Source organism: Nicotiana tabacum, chromosome 9 (assembly GCF_000715075.1).
Source record: "Nicotiana tabacum cultivar K326 chromosome 9, ASM71507v2, whole genome shotgun sequence".
Classification (NCBI taxonomy): Eukaryota; Viridiplantae; Streptophyta; class Magnoliopsida; order Solanales; family Solanaceae; genus Nicotiana; species Nicotiana tabacum.
The window spans coordinates 6,417,034-6,427,175 of record NC_134088.1 but is presented as its reverse complement, the minus strand read 5'-3'; the positions used below and the strand labels follow the sequence as shown (position 1 = coordinate 6,427,175).

At 33.9% G+C, this 10,142-nt stretch overlaps 1 pseudogene; it reads left to right on the top strand.

Annotated features, from left to right (window-relative positions):
• The first annotated feature begins 2,935 nt into the window (after window positions 1-2,935).
• On the top strand, window positions 2,936-5,139 carry LOC107768363 (F-box protein SKIP1-like; annotated as a pseudogene).
• The last annotated feature ends 5,003 nt before the right edge of the window (window positions 5,140-10,142 follow it).

The window sequence follows — 10,142 nt, the reverse complement described above, 5'->3', positions numbered from 1 at the left end:
AAATATTGTTGAAAAACAGTGAAATTTTTTTTATTGCCAAATGGGAGCTTAATCTAGTCCAATGAAATTCATCTACGTTTGAGAAAAGTACAAATTTGAAGCTTCACTTAAAAATGCTCTCTGATACATACAGCAGAACACTAATAACACTACAAAGTGATTAAATATGATGAAATTATTTTAGTGGATATATTTTATAAATATTTAGTTAATTGGACTAAAAACTAGTTATACAATATAAATCACGTGTTTGCTTTTATACTAGACAAATTTTGATAAATTTTTATTTTTAAAATTTTAACTTTAACTTTCTTAAAAAACTTTGAGAGAACCAGAGAAGAGCTAAGTAGAAGGATATACGCATCATAATTCCAAGATTATATCTTATATTAATATGGCAAAAAATAATATCACAACTGTGTGGTGTAAAAAATCACAAAAATTCTTATACCAAAGCAAAAAAGAAAAAATAAACCAAATAATTATAAGATAATCCACAATTTATCTTGGGATAATTATACTATCATTTTCACTCATCCATGCTGTTCTAACTTCTACATGAAGAACTATTTTGAGTGAAGCCTCAAACTTTAGTGATTATCATTCACAAATGCTCAATAAAGAGATATTCTTTCTATCTCGTAATCTTCTTTTATATTTATTTAAAATTAATTTAACTTTTAACTTTATCCTTAATAAGATAATTTATAATTATTAAATATTTATAATTTATTTTATACCATAAAATCCAAAAATATTTATTTATTTCTCAAACTCCATGCGATGAAAACAACCACTAATATTCGGAGGGGTGGGTTCATGTAAACCCATTCTCCTCTCCCTAGATCATGTATAACACCAGTAAAATTTAGCTCAAAATACTTAAATTAACATGGGTAAATCCAAGCTCAAGTGAGCAATTTAATGCACGGATAAAGAAAAGTGCACCTTCTACCTTTTATAGCATGTTTGACCAAACTTCTAAAATCAACTTATTTTGAGAAATGCTTTTCTCAAAAGTATTTTTTAAAAAAGTGTTATTTGTGAGAAACAGTTTGTGCTTGGCTAATTAATTTGAAAAGTACTTTTGAGCATAATTAGTGTTTGACCAAGCTTTTGAAAACTCCTTCTAAATGTATTTTTCTCAAAAGTGTTTCCTAGAAAAGTGCTTTTGGAGAGAAGCTACTTTTTTTCTATTTCTCAAAAACTGCTTCTGCTTCTACTCAAAAATATTTTTTTCCTTTAAAAGCTTGGCCAAACACCTCATTGTTTGGCCAAAAGTGCTTTGGGCCAGAAAAAAACTTTTGGCCAAAAAAAAAAAGAAAAAAGCTTGGCCAACAGGCTATTAGTGAGGGGTTCGATTCTCATACTCTTTCTTCTTTTAAATCATATTTCATCAATGAGATTTTTACATTCCTATATACTATATGAAACTATATTACCTTCCCTACTCAAGTTTTACTATAATTATATTTTATATACCCAATTATCATTTATGTACATTTTGAGGGAATTAATGATAATAATTAATGTCCTAAAATCACTCTAACATATCTTCCATTCCCCCACGTTTCTCTCTCCACATCCCACATCCCACCCCTCCCCCACGTATCTTGCACAAGAGAGCAACAATTCCACCATTGACAACCATTAAAAAGCTTTGAAGCTTTGAATTCGAAATTGGGTTTTCAAAAAATATTATTTGTTTGAATTGGATATTATTGCAAAGAATTGGGAATTCTCTCTACGTCTCTCTCTATCTCTCAATCCCTAATTTCAGTAATGTAAAGTAAAGGAAAAGAGAGCAGCAATTTTACCATTGACAACCATTAAAAAGCTTTGAAGCTTTGAATTCGAATTTGAATTTTCAAAAATCATTATTTGTTTGGATTGAGTGTTGTTGCAAATAATTGAAAATATAGTTTGGAGTTTAAATCTCAATTTTGAGGGGTATTGGTGAAGATTAGACTTAGTTTTGGCTGAATTTCAGATTGAAACTCGACGAAGAAGAAGAGGACATGATATACATTATATTTACGAAATTGTAGTAAAATTGTAGAAAAATTATTTATATATTTTTCTTTTATTTATTTAACTATTGTATAAAAAAATGGATTAATAACGGATTGAGAGCCTTTAAGGTGGAATGTATATATTTTGTAAATAAAACTTGTGTAGGTCAGATAAATAACAAAACATGTACAATTTTTGTAATAAAGTTTTAAATAGTGTGTAGGAATGAAAAAATCCCTATTTCAATTAATAAATAGGATTGATCCCCATGCCTTTGCCGCTTTTTCTAATTAAACACACTTCTTTTATTTGTTTCCTTTTTTAATGGTTATATATATATATATATATATATATATATATATATATATATATATATATATATATATATATATATATATATATATATATATTTTCCTTTTTCTTTCTTTAATCTTTGTTTAACTTATAAATAAAAAATATCTCTTAGCCACCCTCTCAAAAACTCGAGGTTTTTGGTTCTCATGGTGCATCCATGCTATTGAAATACGGAAAATTTTATTTTGTGTCTCCATTAGTTGTATGTGGTAACTTTTTTGTCTTACAATTTTGTGGACCCAGATTTCTGTGGATCTAGAAGTGTAAGATTGGGGTCCACAAATTTGTGAGACAAAAATGAGCCTCATACAATTAGTGTCAGTTGTATGAGACACAAAATAAAATTTCTCTTGAAATTCTAGAAACGCCTATGCTAACATTTGTACCGGAATAAGCTGTCTACATCATATTTTTGAGGCACAATACTCCCGAACACTACGAAAATACGGAATACTTTGTGAACCGTGCTTCTCTTCCTAAACTCAATGCTAATCAACACATAAATTGAGAAGGAAGAAGAACTAAATTGACAAAACTACCCCTTACTACCACTTATAATAAGCTCAGAATCAAAATTTGGTAAAGAGGAGAAGTTCCATCAGAAATGGAAGATGACAAAGAAAAGAAAACCGAGTCATGGCCTAACCATGGCTGGGCCGAGTTAACTCAGTTATGCCTCATCAACATCCTCTCTCGCCTTCCCATCGAAGACCGATGGCGCGGAGCCATGTTTGTCTGCAAGCCATGGCTTGAAGCTTGTAAAGACCCTAACCTCAACTCGGTAATCGACCTCGAAACTCAGTTCGAATCGGCCACTGAGTCGTCTCGTTTCTGGACGCCCGAATTCGAGCGCAAAATGGACTCTATGCTTCGATCTGTTGTACTTTGGAGTGATGGGTCTCTTACTACAGTCCGGGTTAGACACTGCTCTGATCAGTCCCTAGCTTTAATTGCTGAAAGGTAAACAAAAGTACTCAATTGCTTTTAATTTCAGTAGTTAGTTTTTTGTTTTTGTTTGAGAAGTTTGTATATTTCCCGTATTCTCTTCAGCTGAAATTTAGGTGGTGGTATTTGACTCAGACGCAGAAATTAAGAAAAAGTAAGAAACTTTTAAAATTTGTGGTCTAAAATAAACGATAAATATTTGTGTGGATGTAGAAGTTGTAAGAATAAATTATTTCTGAATAGGAAAGACTGACATTCATTTTGGGGCCGATTAAAATAAAAAGACAACAACGACGACGACCCAGCCAGTATAATCCCACAAGTGGGGTTTGGGGAGGGTAATATGTACGCAGACCTTTCCCCTACCCGGAAGGGTAGAGAGGCTGTTTCCCCTACCCCGATTAAAATAAAAAGAGTGCCCCATAAATTGGGACGGAGGGACTAGCTTTTAGTACTAATTGATGAAAAGTTCTTAAAACGGGTTTTATAAATAAGTAGTAACATATTTGTATAGAAGTGTTGAAGTTGAAAAAAAAAAGCAGTTGAGGTGTTTAGTTTACTTATTCTGTTAAAATGACCGAAATATCGTTAAAACTGTTATCACCGTAAAGGAGCTGATTAATCCAAGATAATTGATTCAAACACAAAATAAGTTCAATTCACTTTCACTTGATCCACCTCCCAACTTGATGAAGCTAATGTGGTTTTGCTCTTAAGTTTTTAGTTACTGGTAAGTGGTAATCATCAATTCTCTATATTTACTTATTAGATATAATAATCTTACTTTTGTTTTTTTGGCATTGCCTACCAGTTAAGTTAAACCCATAGATTTTATTCTGTTAGTTTGCTTTTTGATAATCGCTTTTCTTGAGCCGATGGTCTATTGGAAACAATCTCTTTATCTCACACAAGTTAGGGGTAAGGTCTGCGTATACCCCACCTTCACCAGACTCCAGTTGTGGGATCACACTTGGTATGTCGTTGTTGGTTTGCTTTCTGATAATGCTGGTGCTTCCCGAATACAATCTTTTGCCTAGTTTTGGAAAAGTTTTCGTCGTCGGTATTTATGACTGGTAACAATGGCTCTGATTCTTTACAGGTCTCCAAACCTTCAAGTTCTCTCTATCAAATGCTGTCCACATGTAACTGATGAAACGATGTTTAAGATCGCCTCTGGGTGTCGATTGCTTAGGGAACTCGATATCAGCCTCTGCTATCAAATATCTCACAATTCTCTTGCTCTTATAGGACAGCATTGTGCTAATTTGAGAATTCTAAGGCGAAATTTCACGAGTAGGTTAGATCTTTCCCAACAACAACTTTTTGTCCCCGGGGTGTATCTAGATGCCTATCCTCAAGATGGCGATTCTGAAGCTTCTGCAATTGGAAAATTTATGCTCAAACTTGTGCAGCTTGAGCTTCGTTTCTCCGACTTGACTAATAAAGGACTAGCTTTGATATGTGAAGGGTGTGTAAACCTTGAGCATTTGGATCTATCTGGGTGTACAGATGTTACTAGCTCGGATATTTCAAACGCCTCATCGAATCTGAAGCAGTTGAAAACCTTGAAGAAGCCTCAGTTTTACTTCTCAATGTTAGGATCTCACACTGAGAGGTATATATGGGCACTTGCAGCTGTATGATGAGCGTTTCCGGACAGGTAACATCCGAATTTAATCAGGCAACGAATGAGCGATGATACATCGTTGTTCAACTGCTTGTATATTGTGTTTTCTAGTTGTGTATCAAACAGGGCTATGTAAAAGTAGAGGAAGCTTTTGTTTAACGCTCTCGATTACTTAGTAGAAAGGTATTCGACAGGCTTTAGCTGTGTGCTACATTGCAACCAGTTTGTCCAGTCGCAACTTTGCAAATCTGTAGCCCAAAAGATAATAAGCTAAGGTTCGAAAAATAAGTAATTTTTTTCAGGCAAGGTTCCTTTTACTTTCTCCTTTGGACAAGTTTAGAGATCAAAGTTGGAATTATGTCTTAGTGATTGTTAACATGCACTATGGTACAGCCAAACTTTTCCCCAAGTCTTGCTGAGAAGCAACTATTATTTTTGCAACTGAAATTGTCACTTAGAAGACAGTCTCCAGGGCATTGTTGCAACTAGGGGTGTACATAGATCGGGTTCGTTTGAATTTTTTTAATTACCAAACTAAACCAATGATGTTTGGTTTTTAAATTTATAAACCAAATTAAACCAACGAAGTCGGGTTTTTCAATCTCGATTTTTTCCGTTTTTTTTTTAAATTTTTTTCGGGTTTTCGGGTTTTTTCCAATAAATTCTTCAAAGCACTTAATATATACCTTGTGCTCCAAATATTTCGTTAGTCCTAGTAAGATACAACTATATAATGTACTTTCCAAGAAATAACACAATAATATGAGACAAGACATTTGCATTATACCAAAATATTCAATAACAAAGATAATAAAGTTACATAAAGCAAATGTTGCTAACTAATATGCCATAATGAAAATTAACATAATCTAAAAATACTATGTAGGTCATGCTAAAATAAGTACAGCTAATAAGTACTATTATTTACATAATTAAATACTAAAGAAAAAGATAAACTAACTTATGCATTTTCATTATAAACTAATAACAACAACAACAACAACATACACAGTATATTCATATATGTGATACCCCTACCCAGTAAAAGTAGAGATGTTGTTTCCAATAGATCCTCAGCTCAGTAAAGAGAAGGAGGAGAAGAAGAAGAATAAGAATAAGAAGAAGAAAAAGGAAGAAGGAGATGGGAGGGGGAGGGGGGGGGGGAGAATAATTAGTACCAAAATATTAACAATATGAGAATAAACAAGTGACATAATACAGGTCTGAGAAATAGGAAAGTACATTCTAGTTACTAGTACTACAGGTAAGAAAGGAGGAAACTCTGACCTACCTACTAACTTTCTACACTATCGTTATTTCTAATGTTGAATTGAATTTCTTTTGTTAGCATTAATATTGATTTGAACTTTGTTTGAGTTACTACATTTATGGAGATATAAAATTTATTTACCATTCAAGAATGTTAAGTTCGTTAAAAGATTAAACTGTGAAAAAGTTTAAAAAGTTACATTGCAACAAAAATTTATATGTATAAAATATTTTTAAAAATTATATAAATGTACTATCGGGTTGGTCTCGTTTCGGTTTAACTTTTTAAGTTAAAACCAAACCAAAATAATTATGGTCGAGTTTTTTATACAATACCAAACCAAATCACAATCAGGGTTTTTTTTTCCGGTTTGACTCGGATTATTAATTTGGTGCAGTTTATCGATTTTCTTTGTACACCCCTCTCGTTGAAACCCAACCTATGGGCGGTTGACAGTATTTAATGTGTTCAAACGTTGGGATATACAGTCCGCAGAAGCGGATTCAAGATCTAAATTTTATGGGTACTTACAATAACTTCAAATTAATATACTGGGTTCCTACAACGACTTCAAATTAATACAATAATAATTGAATTCACAATCATGTATTTATAGATATTTAGTAAATTTTTTAATATATATACAAGTATGTGCAAAAGCTACGAGGTATACAAGGAGGAGAAGGAGAAGCCATGAGCTATACATCAAATCAGGTGTAGGACATCCCACCTCCAAGACATTCCAAATATTTCTAGTAATGTCAATGGACCAAATAATGAAACTTCATTTGGAATTTTCATTTGAAAGAGACTGTCACTAAAAAAAGATTTGTTAAACATTAAGAGTCAATTATTGCTCAAGAGAACAAAGCGGGAAACATTTATTTCTAGGGCTGTGCACGGATCGGATTTAGCATATTTCGAATTCGAATTTCGGATTTCGGATTCTAGAAAATGCAATCCGAATCCGATCCGAATTATATCGGATCGAATCGGATTTTAAAGTTTGGATCGGATCGGATATCGGATCGTATTATTATGCCTCAAAGTTAAACTAATATGTATATTTTCTTTGTAAAAGAGACAATACATTAAGAAAAATTCATGTTTATGCAATTATGAGAGTACTATGGTGCCAATATAGCTAAATCTAGCAATTGTAAAGGTAATAACTTGGAGGTTGATATAAATTAAAGTGTAGTATTTATACATGTCCTCATAATTTCGGATTTCGGATTGGATTGGATTAAAATATACCAATCCGAAATCCGATCCGAAATCCAAAATTTTAATAAACATAATCCGAAATCCGATCCAATCCGAAATCCGAAATTCAAAATTGAATAGATCGGTTTGGATTTCGGATATCTGATCCGAATGAACAATCCTATTTGTTTCATCTTCCATCTTTATTGTGACCTGACAAAAGCCAACACGAGATAATTGCATCCATTGCACCTAGAGGCACACGTAAGAATATTTGTAAGTGATGTCAATATTTAAAAAAATAAACAAATAAAAAATTATTATAACAACAAGCGGTGTCGATTTTTATATTTATACCTAATATTTTAATTTTGTTTATTACTTATACATATAGATTACGAAAATATTTTGACGAAGCAGTGTCACGTGACACCGCTACAAACAAGGTGCCTATGCCCCTGATTGCACCTAATTAATCTTGAGAGGTAAAGAGGAAAGAGAGGCCAAATCAGCTTTAAATGAAGAAGGATGAAAGGGCAACCTGGTATACAATGCATTCCGCTTTAACATAGGGTTCGGGGAAAGGGCGTACTCCAAGTATTATTAATATAGATAACTTACCATAATACAAACATTAGTGACTGTTTCCACGACTCGAGCCTGTGAACTTAATAATTAATTTTGACGAGGCAAGTCTTAAAGCTAATAACTCTTTGATCTTACCTTTCACCAATATCATTGACTTGTCTTGCATCATATTCTTAGTAGGGTTGTGCTCAAGCCAAAGGTGGTTTTAGTTTGTTAGTTCTAAGTAAAATTACATCACACCTAAATTGTGGGAAGTTTTATGCACCGAGCTGTCTTTTTTGTTATTTAATATTGCACATTGTTTAATTATTAGTATCACATAGCCACCTTCGAGTTTAGTTTTCATCTAAATCACGTACTTAATTTTTCCGTTTAGGTGTTAACAAAATGACACCCGAGCTCATTTATATTATAATATATAAATTCTTGTTGATCACAATGGTGAACGTAGGATTTTCATCAAAAGAATTCAAAAAATAAATAAAGTAAGCACGCAAAGAAGTTTAGGAGATTCAATAAAAGGAAAACCCGATGCACTAATCTCTCGCTATGCGCGGGGTCTTTGGAAGGGCCGAACCACAAGGGCCTATTGTAGGCAGCCTTACCCTGCATTTTTGCAAGAGGCCGTTTCCCCGACTCGAATCCTTGACCTCCTGGTCACATGGCAACAACTTTACCAGTTACGCCAAGGCTCCCCTTCAAGTTAAAGAGATTCAATATATATATATATATATATATATATATATATATATATATATATATATATATATATATGGATAAAAATCGAATAACAATTGAATTAGTAAGTGGTTTTAAGGATACATGATATTTGACACAAAGCGATAAATTAAATTGCAATTGAAATAAACGACGATAAAACAAATTCAAATCATACGAGTTGAACAATTGCAGTCTTGGAAAGTCAGCCACACTTGAACTGGATGCAATTCGATCGGTATCAAGATACAAAAGAACAATGGCTTAAATATAATAATATACTGCATTAGAATGCGTGTTACATTGTTCTTTACAAGTAATTAGGCCCTTCTTTATATAGTAGGGGAGTGCTATATTAAGTACGACTCTATAAAAGGTAAAAATCCTCTAATTAACTGATTGCTGATCTCACGTCGACTTAACCCGGGATCTCTGCCGCGATATTCGGTCGGTTATTGATATCACGACTTTCTGTTGGCCAAGCTTGACTACCTGACAATGTTCTTCGAAATTAATCAAGGTGAGGACCGATCTCGAATCATGTCCCTAATATCCTCGAGGGCGGGCGTCACGGTCCGGACTCAGAATTGATGAGATCCCTTCCTCGGTCTAGGTCTCCAGTTCCATACCACGAGCTTGGCCTATCACATCGGAGATCAGCATGTACTAAGAGACTGGTTTTACCCGTATACAGATAGTCCTCTTATTTTTGGGAGAGTAGACGATGAGAAACATCATGAGCTTCCGATTCTGACTTTGGTACCCTGCGTCAGAAACGACAAAATGAACGGAACGTCTCGTCAGTCAAGTCTTGACGATATTAAATGCTTGTCAGTTTCCGGTTAGCCACTCCTGGATGCGAACCACCATTAAAAAACTATATATACCTCCTCATTTGCTCATTTCATCTTTGCATCCAAACCCTCTACCTCGTATCTTCAAAATTTAGATATTCTCAAGCAATTACACTTTGGTTTATTAGGGATATTTTGCAAGAACATTCTTACATCTTCATATCAAGCATTCAACTTCCTTTCTTCCTCTATTTCTCCTCCATTTTTCAAAGAAATGGCAAAAACTTCGAAAATTGTTCCCCAAAAAGAAATGCCTTCTGCTTTGCGACCGACTACTTAGATCGAAGAAACTGTTACACGTACTGCCGTCAACGAACCAGCACAGGAACCCCTTTTGAAAATGTTCATCCTGGAGGGTGATTAGTAAATAATGATTTCAAGGTAGAAAAACTCTCTTCCGCACTGGGCCGGTCGAAGGCTTCTCGAGGTACATCTATTCGATTATCGATGAGGCCTCCCTACGGTCCGAAAAGACTGCAACTGGGTCGATAAAGACATAGTGGTCCCCGACCCCAGAGAGGCCATCACCACCTATGTCGAGGGATATCTGAGAGTTTACACTTATCCT